Source organism: Myxocyprinus asiaticus, chromosome 32 (genome assembly GCF_019703515.2).
Source record: "Myxocyprinus asiaticus isolate MX2 ecotype Aquarium Trade chromosome 32, UBuf_Myxa_2, whole genome shotgun sequence".
Lineage (NCBI taxonomy): Eukaryota > Metazoa > Chordata > Actinopteri > Cypriniformes > Catostomidae > Myxocyprinus > Myxocyprinus asiaticus.
Genome location: NC_059375.1, coordinates 42,408,696 through 42,423,542, shown reverse-complemented (window position 1 = coordinate 42,423,542; position 14,847 = coordinate 42,408,696).

Genomic DNA, 14,847 nt, shown 5'->3' with positions numbered 1-14,847 from the left:
TTTATGAGATACTAAGTCAATTATGAGATAAGTCATAATTATGAGATAAAAAAGTCAGAATTATGTGATAATGAGTCATATTTATGAGATACTAAGTCAATTATGAGGTAAGTCACAATTATGAGATGATGAGTCATATTTATGAGATACTAAGTCAATTATGAGGTAAGTCATAATTATGAGATAAAAAGTCAGAATTATGAGATAGATTCATATTTATGAAATACTAAGTCAATTATGAGATAAGTTAATTATGAGTTAAAAAGTCAGAATTATGAGATGAGTCATATTTATGAGATACTAAGTCAATTATGAGATAAGTCATAATTATGAGATAAAAAGTCAGAATTATGAGATAGATTCATATTTATGAGATACTATGTTAAATATGAGATAAGTTAATTATGAGATAAAAAAGTCAGAATTATGAGATAGTATCTCATAAATATGAATCTAAGTCAATTATGAGATAAGTCATAATTATGAGATGATGACTCATATTTATGAGATACTAAGTCAATTATGAGGTAAGTCATAATTATGAGATAAAAAGTCAGAATTATGAGATAGTATCTCATAAATATGAATCTAAGTCAATTATGAGATAAGTCATAATTATGAGATAAAAAAGTCAGAATTATGAGATAGTAATATCATAAATATGAATCTAAGTCAATTATGAGATAAGTCATAATTTTGAGATAAAAAGTCAGAATTATGAGATAGATTCATATTTATGAGATACTAAGTCAATTATGAGATAAGTCATAATTATGAGATAAAAAAGTCGGAATTATGAGATAGATTCATATTTATGAGATACTAAGTCAATTATGAGATAAGTCATAATTATGAGATAAAAAAGTCAGAATTATGTGATAATGAGTCATATTTATGAGATACTAAGTCAATTATGAGATAAGTCATAATTATGAGATGATGAGTCATATTTATGAGATACTAAGTCAATTATGAGGTAAGTCATAATTTTGAGATGATGAGTCATATTTATGAGATACTAAGTCAATTATGAGGTAAGTCATAATTATGAGATAAAAAGTCAGAATTATGAGATAGATTCATATTTATGAGATACTAAGTCAATTATGAGATAAGTTAATTATGAGTTAAAAAGTCAGAATTATGAGATGAGTCATATTTATGAGATACTAAGTCAATTATGAGATAAGTCATAATTATGAGATAAAAAGTCAGAATTATGAGATAGATTCATATTTATGAGATACTATGTCAATTATGAGATAAGTTAATTATGAGATAAAAAAGTCAGAATTATGAGATAGTATCTCATAAATATGAATCTAAGTCAATTATGAGATAAGTCATAATTATGAGATGATGAGTCATATTTATGAGATACTAAGTCAATTATGAGGTAAGTCATAATTATGAGATAAAAAGTCAGAATAATGAGATAGTATCTCATAAATATGAATCTAAGTCAATTATGAGATAAGTCATAATTATGAGATAAAAAAGTCAGAATTATGAGATAGTATATCATAAATATGAATCTAAGTCAATTATGAGATAAGTCATAATTATGAGATGAGGAGTCATATTTATGAGATACTAAGTCAATTATGAGATAAGTCATAATTATGAGATAAAAAGTCGGAATTATGAGAAAGATTCATATTTATGAGATACTAAGTCAAATATGAGATAAGTCATAATTATGAGATAAAAAAGTCAGAATTATGTGATAATGAGTCATATTTATGAGATACTAAGTCAATTATAGGTAAGTCATAATTATGAGATGATGAGTCATTTATGAGATACTAAGTCAATTATGAGGTAAGTCATAATTATGAGATAAAAAGTCAGAATTATGAGATAGTATCTCATAAATATGAATCTAAGTCAATTATGAGATAAGTCATAATTATGAGTTAAAAAGTCATAATTATGAGATGAGTCATATTTATGAGCTACTAAGTCAATTATGAGGTAAGTCATAATTATGAGATGATGAGTCATATTTATGAGATACTAAGTCAATTATGAGGTAAGTCATAATTATGAGATAAAAAGTCAGAATTATGAGATAGTATCTCATAAATATGAATCTAAGTCAATTATGAGATAAGTCATAATTATGAGATAAAAAGTCAGAATTATGAGATAGTATCTCATAAATATGAATCTAAGTCAATTATGAGATAAGTCATAATTATGAGATAAAAAGTCAGAATTATGAGATGAGTCATATTTATGAGATATTAAGTCAATTATGAGGTAAGTCATAATTATGAGATAAAAAAGTCAGAATTATGAGATAGTAGCTCATAAATATGAATCTAAGTCAATTATGAGATAAGTCATTTTTATGAGATAAAAAGTCAGAATTATGAGATGAGTCAAATTTATGAGATATTAAGTCAATTATGAGGTAAGTCTTAATTATGAGATAAAAAAGTCAGAATTATGAGATAGTAGCTCATAAATATGAATCTAAGTCAATTATGAAATAAGTCATAATTATGAGATAAAAAAGTCAGAATTATGAGATAATGAGTCATATTTATGAGATACTAAGTCAATTATGAGATAATTCATAATCATGAGATAGATTCATATTTATGAGATACTAAGTCAATTATGAGATAATTCATAATTATGAGAATATGAGTCATATTTATGAGATACTAAGTCAATTATGAGATAATTCATAATTATGAGACGTCATATTTAGGAGATACTAAGTCAATTATGAGATAATTCATAATTATGAGATAAAAAAGTCAGAATTATGTGATAGATTCATATTTATGAGATACTAAGTCAATTATGAGATAAGTCATAATTTTGAGATAAAAAGTCAGAATTATGAGATAGATTCATATTTATGAGATACTAAGTCAATTATGAGATAAGTCATAATTATGAGATAAAAAAGTCAGAATTATGTGATAATGAGTCATATTTATGAGATACTAAGTCAATTATAGGTAAGTCATAATTATGAGATGATGAGTCATTTATGAGATACTAAGTCAATTATGAGGTAAGTCATAATTATGAGATAAAAAGTCAGAATTATGAGATAGATTCATATTTATGAGATACTAAGTCAATTATGAGATAAGTTAATTATGATTAAAAAAGTCAGAATTATGAGATGAGTCATATTTATGAGATACTAAGTCAATTATGAGATAAGTCATAATTATGAGATAAAAAGTCAGAATTATGAGATAGATTCATATTTATGAGATACTATGTCAATTATGAGATAAGTTAATTATGAGTTAAAAAGTCAGAATTATGAGATGAGTCATATTTATGAGATACTAAGTCAATTATGAGATGTCATAATTATGAGATAAAAAGTCAGAATTATGAGATAGATTCATATTTATGAGATACTAAGTCAATTATGAGATAAGTAATAATTTTGAGATAAAAAGTCAGAATTATGAGATAGATTCATATTTATGAGATACTATGTCAATTATGAGATAAGTTAATTATGAGATAAAAAAGTCAGAATTATGAGATAGTATCTCATAAATGTGAATCTAAGTCAATTATGAGATAAGTCATAATTATGAGATGATGAGTCATATTTATGAGATACTAAGTCAATTATGAGGTAAGTCATAATTATGAGATAAAAAGTCAGAATTATGAGATAGTATCTCATAAATATGAATCTAAGTCAATTATGAGATAAGTCATAATTATGAGATAAAAAAGTCAGAATTATGAGATAGTATCTCATAAATATGAATCCAAGTCAATTATGAGATAAGTCATAATTATGAGATGATGAGTCATATTTATGAGATACTAAGTCAATTATGAGATAAGTTAATTATGAGTTAAAAAGTCAGAATTATGAGATGAGTCATATTTATGAGATACTAAGTCAATTATGAGGTAAGACATAATTATGAGATGATGAGTCATATTTATGAGATACTAAGTCAATTATGAGGTAAGTCATAATTATGAGATAAAAAGTCAGAATTATGAGATAGTATCTCATAAATATGAATCTAAGTCAATTATGAGATAAGTCATAATTATGAGATAAAAAGTCAGAATTATGAGATAGTATCTCATAAATATGAATCTAAGTCAATTATGAGATAAGTCATAATTATGAGATAAAAAGTCAGAATTATGAGATAGTATCTCATAAATATGAATCTAAGTCAATTATGAGATAAGTCATAATTATGAGATAAAAAGTCAGAATTATGAGATGTCATATTTATGAGATATTAAGTCAATTATGAGGTAAGTCATAATTATGAGATAAAAAAGTCAGAATTATGAGATAGTAGCTCATAAATATGAATCTAAGTCAATTATGAGATAAGTCATTTTTATGAGATAAAAAGTCAGAATTATGAGATGAGTCAAATTTATGAGATATTAAGTCAATTATGAGGTAAGTCTTAATTATGAGATAAAAAAGTCAGAATTATGAGATAGTAGCTCATAAATATGAATCTAAGTCAATTATGAAATAAGTCATAATTATGAGATAAAAAAGTCAGAATTATGAGATAATGAGTCATATTTATGAGATACTAAGTCAATTATGAGATAATTCATAATCATGAGATAGATTCATATTTATGAGATACTAAGTCAATTATGAGATAATTCATAATTTTGAGAATATGAGTCATATTTATGAGATACTAAGTCAATTATGAGATAATTCATAATTATGAGACGTCATATTTAGGAGATACTAAGTCAATTATGAGATAATTCATAATTATGAGATAAAAAATCAGAATTATGTGATAGATTCATATTTATGAGATACTAAGTCAATTATGAGATAAGTCATAATTTTGAGATAAAAAGTCAGAATTATGAGATAGATTCATATTTATGAGATACTAAGTCAATTATGAGATAAGTCATAATTATGAGATAAAAAAGTCAGAATTATGTGATAATGAGTCATATTTATGAGATACTAAGTCAATTATAGGTAAGTCATAATTATGAGATGATGAGTCATTTATGAGATACTAAGTCAATTATGAGGTAAGTCATAATTATGAGATAAAAAGTCAGAATTATGAGATAGATTCATATTTATGAGATACTAAGTCAATTATGAGATAAGTTAATTATGATTTAAAAAGTCAGAATTATGAGATGAGTCATATTTATGAGATACTAAGTCAATTATGAGATAAGTCATAATTATGAGATAAAAAGTCAGAATTATGAGATAGATTCATATTTATGAGATACTATGTCAATTATGAGATAAGTTAATTATGAGTTAAAAAGTCAGAATTATGAGATGAGTCATATTTATGAGATACTAAGTCAATTATGAGATGTCATAATTATGAGATAAAAAGTCAGAATTATGAGATAGATTCATATTTATGAGATACTAAGTCAATTATGAGATAAGTAATAATTTTGAGATAAAAAGTCAGAATTATGAGATAGATTCATATTTATGAGATACTATGTCAATTATGAGATAAGTTAATTATGAGATAAAAAAGTCAGAATTATGAGATAGTATCTCATAAATATGAATCTAAGTCAATTATGAGATAAGTCATAATTATGAGATGATGAGTCATATTTATGAGATACTAAGTCAATTATGAGGTAAGTCATAATTATGAGATAAAAAGTCAGAATTATGAGATAGTATCTCATAAATATGAATCTAAGTCAATTATGAGATAAGTCATAATTATGAGATAAAAAAGTCAGAATTATGAGATAGTATCTCATAAATATGAATCCAAGTCAATTATGAGATAAGTCATAATTATGAGATGATGAGTCATATTTATGAGATACTAAGTCAATTATGAGATAAGTTAATTATGAGTTAAAAAGTCAGAATTATGAGATGAGTCATATTTATGAGATACTAAGTCAATTATGAGGTAAGACATAATTATGAGATGATGAGTCATATTTATGAGATACTAAGTCAATTATGAGGTAAGTCATAATTATGAGATAAAAAGTCAGAATTATGAGATAGTATCTCATAAATATGAATCTAAGTCAATTATGAGATAAGTCATAATTATGAGTTAAAAAGTCATAATTATGAGATGAGTCATATTTATGAGATACTTAGTCAATTATGAGGTAAGTCATAATTATGAGATGATGAGTCATATTTATGAGATACTAAGTCAATTATGAGATAATTCATAATTATGAGATGTCATATTTATGAGATACTAAGTCAATTATGAGATAAGTCATAATTTTGAGGTAAAAAGTCAGAATTATGAGATAGATTCATATTTATGAGATACTAAGTCAATTATGAGATAAGTCATAATTATGAGATAAAAAGTCAGAATTATGTGATAATGAGTCATATTTATGAGATACTAAGTCAATTATGAGGTAAGTCATAATTATGAGATGATGAGTCATATTTATGAGATACTAAGTCAATTATGAGGTAAGTCATAATTTTGAGATAAAAAGTCAGAATTATGAGATAGATTCATATTTATGAGATACTAAGTCAATTATGAGATAAGTTAATTATGAGTTAAAAAGTCAGAATTATGAGATGAGTCATATTTATGAGATACTAAGTCAATTATGAGATAAGTCATAATTATGAGATAAAAAGTCAGAATTATGAGATAGATTCATATTTATGAGATACTATGTCAATTATGAGATAAGTTAATTATGAGTTAAAAAGTCAGAATTATGAGATGAGTCATATTTATGAGATACTAATTCAATTATGAGATAAGTCATAATTTTGAGGTAAAAAGTCAGAATTATGAGATAGATTCATATTTATGAGATACTAAGTCAATTATGAGATAAGTCATAATTATGAGATAAAAAAGTCAGAATTATGTGATAATGAGTCATATTTATGAGATACTAAGTCAATTATGAGGTAAGTCACAATTATGAGATGATGAGTCATATTTATGAGATACTAAGTCAAATATGAGGTAAGTCATAATTATGAGATAAAAAGTCAGAATTATGAGATAGATTCATATTTATGAGATACTAAGTCAATTATGAGATAAGTTAATTATGAGTTAAAAAGTCAGAATTATGAGATGAGTCATATTTATGAGATACTAAGTCAATTATGAGATAAGTCATAATTATGAGATAAAAAGTCGGAATTATGAGATAGATTCATATTTATGAGATACTAAGTCAATTAAGAGATAAGTCATAATTATGAGATAAAAAAGTCAGAATTATGTGATAATGAGTCATATTTATGAGATACTAAGTCAATTATGAGATAAGTCATAATTATGAGATGATGAGTCATATTTATGAGATACTAAGTCAATTATGAGATAAGTCATAATTATGAGATAAAAAGTCAGAATTATGAGATAGATTCATATTTATGAGATACTATGTCAATTATGAGATAAGTTAATTATGAGATAAAAAAGTCAGAATTATGAGATAGTATCTCATAAATATGAATCTAAGTCAATTATGAGATAAGTCATAATTATGAGATGATGAGTCATATTTATGAGATACTAAGTCAATTATGAGGTAAGTCATAATTATGAGATAAAAAGTCAGAATTATGAGATAGTATCTCATAAATATGAATCTAAGTCAATTATGAGATAAGTCATAATTATGAGATAAAAAAGTCAGAATTATGAGATAGTATATCATAAATATGAATCTAAGTCAATTATGAGATAAGTCATAATTATGAGATGATGAGTCATATTTATGAGATACTAAGTCAATTATGAGATAAGTCATAATTATGAGATAAAAAGTCGGAATTATGAGAAAGATTCATATTTATGAGATACTAAGTCAATTATGAGATAAGTCATAATTATGAGATAAAAAAGTCAGAATTATGTGATAATGAGTCATATTTATGAGATACTAAGTCAATTATAGGTAAGTCATAATTATGAGATGATGAGTCATTTATGAGATACTAAGTCAATTATGAGGTAAGTCATAATTATGAGATAAAAAGTCAGAAATATGAGATAGTATCTCATAAATATGAATCTAAGTCAATTATGAGATAAGTCATAATTATGAGTTAAAAAGTCATAATTATGAGATGAGTCATATTTATGAGCTACTAAGTCAATTATGAGGTAAGTCATAATTATGAGATGATGAGTCATATTTATGAGATACTAAGTCAATTATGAGGTAAGTCATAATTATGAGATAAAAAGTCAGAATTATGAGATAGTATCTCATAAATATGAATCTAAGTCAATTATGAGATAAGTCATAATTATGAGATAAAAAGTCAGAATTATGAGATAGTATCTCATAAATATGAATCTAAGTCAATTATGAGATAAGTCATAATTATGAGATAAAAAGTCAGAATTATGAGATGAGTCATATTTATGAGATATTAAGTCAATTATGAGGTAAGTCATAATTATGAGATAAAAAAGTCAGAATTATGAGATAGTAGCTCATAAATATGAATCTAAGTCAATTATGAGATAAGTCATTTTTATGAGATAAAAAGTCAGAATTATGAGATGAGTCATATTTATGAGATATTAAGTCAATTATGAGGTAAGTCTTAATTATGAGATAAAAAAGTCAGAATTATGAGATAGTAGCTCATAAATATGAATCTAAGTCAATTATGAAATAAGTCATAATTATGAGATAAAAAAGTCAGAATTATGAGATAATGAGTCATATTTATGAGATACTAAGTCAATTATGAGATAATTAATAATCATGAGATAGATTCATATTTATGAGATACTAAGTCAATTATGAGATAATTCATAATTATGAGATGATGAGTCATATTTATGAGATACTAAGTCAATTATGAGATAATTCATAATTATGAGATGTCATATTTAGGAGATACTAAGTCAATTATGAGATAATTCATAATTATGAGATAAAAAAGTCAGAATTATGTGATAGATTCATATTTATGAGATACTAAGTCAATTAAGAGATAAGTCATAATTTTGAGATAAAAAGTCAGAATTATGAGATAGATTCATATTTATGAGATACTATGTCAATTATGAGATAAGTTAATTATGAGATAAAAAAGTCAGAATTATGAGATAGTATCTCATAAATGTGAATCTAAGTCAATTATGAGATAAGTCATAATTATGAGATGATGAGTCATATTTATGAGATACTAAGTCAATTATGAGGTAAGTCATAATTATGAGATAAAAAGTCAGAATTATGAGATAGTATCTCATAAATATGAATCTAAGTCAATTATGAGATAAGTCATAATTATGAGATAAAAAAGTCAGAATTATGAGATAGTATCTCATAAATATGAATCCAAGTCAATTATGAGATAAGTCATAATTATGAGATGATGAGTCATATTTATGAGATACTAAGTCAATTATGAGATAAGTTAATTATGAGTTAAAAAGTCAGAATTATGAGATGAGTCATATTTATGAGATACTAAGTCAATTATGAGGTAAGACATAATTATGAGATGATGAGTCATATTTATGAGATACTAAGTCAATTATGAGGTAAGTCATAATTATGAGATAAAAAGTCAGAATTATGAGATAGTATCTCATAAATATGAATCTAAGTCAATTATGAGATAAGTCATAATTATGAGATAAAAAGTCAGAATTATGAGATAGTATCTCATAAATATGAATCTAAGTCAATTATGAGATAAGTCATAATTATGAGATAAAAAGTCAGAATTATGAGATAGTATCTCATAAATATGAATCTAAGTCAATTATGAGATAAGTCATAATTATGAGATAAAAAGTCAGAATTATGAGATGTCATATTTATGAGATATTAAGTCAATTATGAGGTAAGTCATAATTATGAGATAAAAAAGTCAGAATTATGAGATAGTAGCTCATAAATATGAATCTAAGTCAATTATGAGATAAGTCATTTTTATGAGATAAAAAGTCAGAATTATGAGATGAGTCAAATTTATGAGATATTAAGTCAATTATGAGGTAAGTCTTAATTATGAGATAAAAAAGTCAGAATTATGAGATAGTAGCTCATAAATATGAATCTAAGTCAATTATGAAATAAGTCATAATTATGAGATAAAAAAGTCAGAATTATGAGATAATGAGTCATATTTATGAGATACTAAGTCAATTATGAGATAATTCATAATCATGAGATAGATTCATATTTATGAGATACTAAGTCAATTATGAGATAATTCATAATTTTGAGAATATGAGTCATATTTATGAGATACTAAGTCAATTATGAGATAATTCATAATTATGAGACGTCATATTTAGGAGATACTAAGTCAATTATGAGATAATTCATAATTATGAGATAAAAAAATCAGAATTATGTGATAGATTCATATTTATGAGATACTAAGTCAATTATGAGATAAGTCATAATTTTGAGATAAAAAGTCAGAATTATGAGATAGATTCATATTTATGAGATACTAAGTCAATTATGAGATAAGTCATAATTATGAGATAAAAAAGTCAGAATTATGTGATAATGAGTCATATTTATGAGATACTAAGTCAATTATAGGTAAGTCATAATTATGAGATGATGAGTCATTTATGAGATACTAAGTCAATTATGAGGTAAGTCATAATTATGAGATAAAAAGTCAGAATTATGAGATAGATTCATATTTATGAGATACTAAGTCAATTATGAGATAAGTTAATTATGATTTAAAAAGTCAGAATTATGAGATGAGTCATATTTATGAGATACTAAGTCAATTATGAGATAAGTCATAATTATGAGATAAAAAGTCAGAATTATGAGATAGATTCATATTTATGAGATACTATGTCAATTATGAGATAAGTTAATTATGAGTTAAAAAGTCAGAATTATGAGATGAGTCATATTTATGAGATACTAAGTCAATTATGAGATGTCATAATTATGAGATAAAAAGTCAGAATTATGAGATAGATTCATATTTATGAGATACTAAGTCAATTATGAGATAAGTAATAATTTTGAGATAAAAAGTCAGAATTATGAGATAGATTCATATTTATGAGATACTATGTCAATTATGAGATAAGTTAATTATGAGATAAAAAAGTCAGAATTATGAGATAGTATCTCATAAATATGAATCTAAGTCAATTATGAGATAAGTCATAATTATGAGATGATGAGTCATATTTATGAGATACTAAGTCAATTATGAGGTAAGTCATAATTATGAGATAAAAAGTCAGAATTATGAGATAGTATCTCATAAATATGAATCTAAGTCAATTATGAGATAAGTCATAATTATGAGATAAAAAAGTCAGAATTATGAGATAGTATCTCATAAATATGAATCCAAGTCAATTATGAGATAAGTCATAATTATGAGATGATGAGTCATATTTATGAGATACTAAGTCAATTATGAGATAAGTTAATTATGAGTTAAAAAGTCAGAATTATGAGATGAGTCATATTTATGAGATACTAAGTCAATTATGAGGTAAGACATAATTATGAGATGATGAGTCATATTTATGAGATACTAAGTCAATTATGAGGTAAGTCATAATTATGAGATAAAAAGTCAGAATTATGAGATAGTATCTCATAAATATGAATCTAAGTCAATTATGAGATAAGTCATAATTATGAGTTAAAAAGTCATAATTATGAGATGAGTCATATTTATGAGATACTTAGTCAATTATGAGGTAAGTCATAATTATGAGATGATGAGTCATATTTATGAGATACTAAGTCAATTATGAGATAATTCATAATTATGAGATGTCATATTTATGAGATACTAAGTCAATTATGAGATAAGTCATAATTTTGAGGTAAAAAGTCAGAATTATGAGATAGATTCATATTTATGAGATACTAAGTCAATTATGAGATAAGTCATAATTATGAGATAAAAAGTCAGAATTATGTGATAATGAGTCATATTTATGAGATACTAAGTCAATTATGAGGTAAGTCATAATTATGAGATGATGAGTCATATTTATGAGATACTAAGTCAATTATGAGGTAAGTCATAATTTTGAGATAAAAAGTCAGAATTATGAGATAGATTCATATTTATGAGATACTAAGTCAATTATGAGATAAGTTAATTATGAGTTAAAAAGTCAGAATTATGAGATGAGTCATATTTATGAGATACTAAGTCAATTATGAGATAAGTCATAATTATGAGATAAAAAGTCAGAATTATGAGATAGATTCATATTTATGAGATACTATGTCAATTATGAGATAAGTTAATTATGAGTTAAAAAGTCAGAATTATGAGATGAGTCATATTTATGAGATACTAATTCAATTATGAGATAAGTCATAATTTTGAGGTAAAAAGTCAGAATTATGAGATAGATTCATATTTATGAGATACTAAGTCAATTATGAGATAAGTCATAATTATGAGATAAAAAAGTCAGAATTATGTGATAATGAGTCATATTTATGAGATACTAAGTCAATTATGAGGTAAGTCACAATTATGAGATGATGAGTCATATTTATGAGATACTAAGTCAAATATGAGGTAAGTCATAATTATGAGATAAAAAGTCAGAATTATGAGATAGATTCATATTTATGAGATACTAAGTCAATTATGAGATAAGTTAATTATGAGTTAAAAAGTCAGAATTATGAGATGAGTCATATTTATGAGATACTAAGTCAATTATGAGATAAGTCATAATTATGAGATAAAAAAGTCGGAATTATGAGATAGATTCATATTTATGAGATACTAAGTCAATTAAGAGATAAGTCATAATTATGAGATAAAAAAGTCAGAATTATGTGATAATGAGTCATATTTATGAGATACTAAGTCAATTATGAGATAAGTCATAATTATGAGATGATGAGTCATATTTATGAGATACTAAGTCAATTATGAGATAAGTCATAATTATGAGATAAAAAGTCAGAATTATGAGATAGATTCATATTTATGAGATACTATGTCAATTATGAGATAAGTTAATTATGAGATAAAAAAGTCAGAATTATGAGATAGTATCTCATAAATATGAATCTAAGTCAATTATGAGATAAGTCATAATTATGAGATGATGAGTCATATTTATGAGATACTAAGTCAATTATGAGGTAAGTCATAATTATGAGATAAAAAGTCAGAATTATGAGATAGTATCTCATAAATATGAATCTAAGTCAATTATGAGATAAGTCATAATTATGAGATAAAAAAGTCAGAATTATGAGATAGTATATCATAAATATGAATCTAAGTCAATTATGAGATAAGTCATAATTATGAGATGATGAGTCATATTTATGAGATACTAAGTCAATTATGAGATAAGTCATAATTATGAGATAAAAAGTCGGAATTATGAGAAAGATTCATATTTATGAGATACTAAGTCAATTATGAGATAAGTCATAATTATGAGATAAAAAAGTCAGAATTATGTGATAATGAGTCATATTTATGAGATACTAAGTCAATTATAGGTAAGTCATAATTATGAGATGATGAGTCATTTATGAGATACTAAGTCAATTATGAGGTAAGTCATAATTATGAGATAAAAAGTCAGAAATATGAGATAGTATCTCATAAATATGAATCTAAGTCAATTATGAGATAAGTCATAATTATGAGTTAAAAAGTCATAATTATGAGATGAGTCATATTTATGAGCTACTAAGTCAATTATGAGGTAAGTCATAATTATGAGATGATGAGTCATATTTATGAGATACTAAGTCAATTATGAGGTAAGTCATAATTATGAGATAAAAAGTCAGAATTATGAGATAGTATCTCATAAATATGAATCTAAGTCAATTATGAGATAAGTCATAATTATGAGATAAAAAGTCAGAATTATGAGACAGTATCTCATAAATATGAATCTAAGTCAATTATGAGATAAGTCATAATTATGAGATAAAAAGTCAGAATTATGAGATGAGTCATATTTATGAGATATTAAGTCAATTATGAGGTAAGTCATAATTATGAGATAAAAAAGTCAGAATTATGAGATAGTAGCTCATAAATATGAATCTAAGTCAATTATGAGATAAGTCATTTTTATGAGATAAAAAGTCAGAATTATGAGATGAGTCATATTTATGAGATATTAAGTCAATTATGAGGTAAGTCTTAATTATGAGATAAAAAAGTCAGAATTATGAGATAGTAGCTCATAAATATGAATCTAAGTCAATTATGAAATAAGTCATAATTATGAGATAAAAAAGTCAGAATTATGAGATAATGAGTCATATTTATGAGATACTAAGTCAATTATGAGATAATTAATAATCATGAGATAGATTCATATTTATGAGATACTAAGTCAATTATGAGATAATTCATAATTATGAGATGATGAGTCATATTTATGAGATACTAAGTCAATTATGAGATAATTCATAATTATGAGATGTCATATTTAGGAGATACTAAGTCAATTATGAGATAATTCATAATTATGAGATAAAAAAGTCAGAATTATGTGATAGATTCATATTTATGAGATACTAAGTCAATTAAGAGATAAGTCATAATTTTGAGATAAAAAGTCAGAATTATGAGATAGATTCATATTTATGAGATACTAAGTCAATTATGAGATAAGTCATAATTATGAGATAAAAAAGTCAGAATTATGTGATAATGAGTCATATTTATGAGACACTAAGTCAATTATAGGTAAGTCATAATTATGAGATGATGAGTCATTTATGAGATACTAAGTCAATTATGAGATAAGTCATAATTATGAGATAAAAAGTCAGAATTATGAGATAGATTCATATTTATGAGATACTATGTCAATTATGAGATAAGTTAATTATGAGATAAAAAAGTCAGAATTA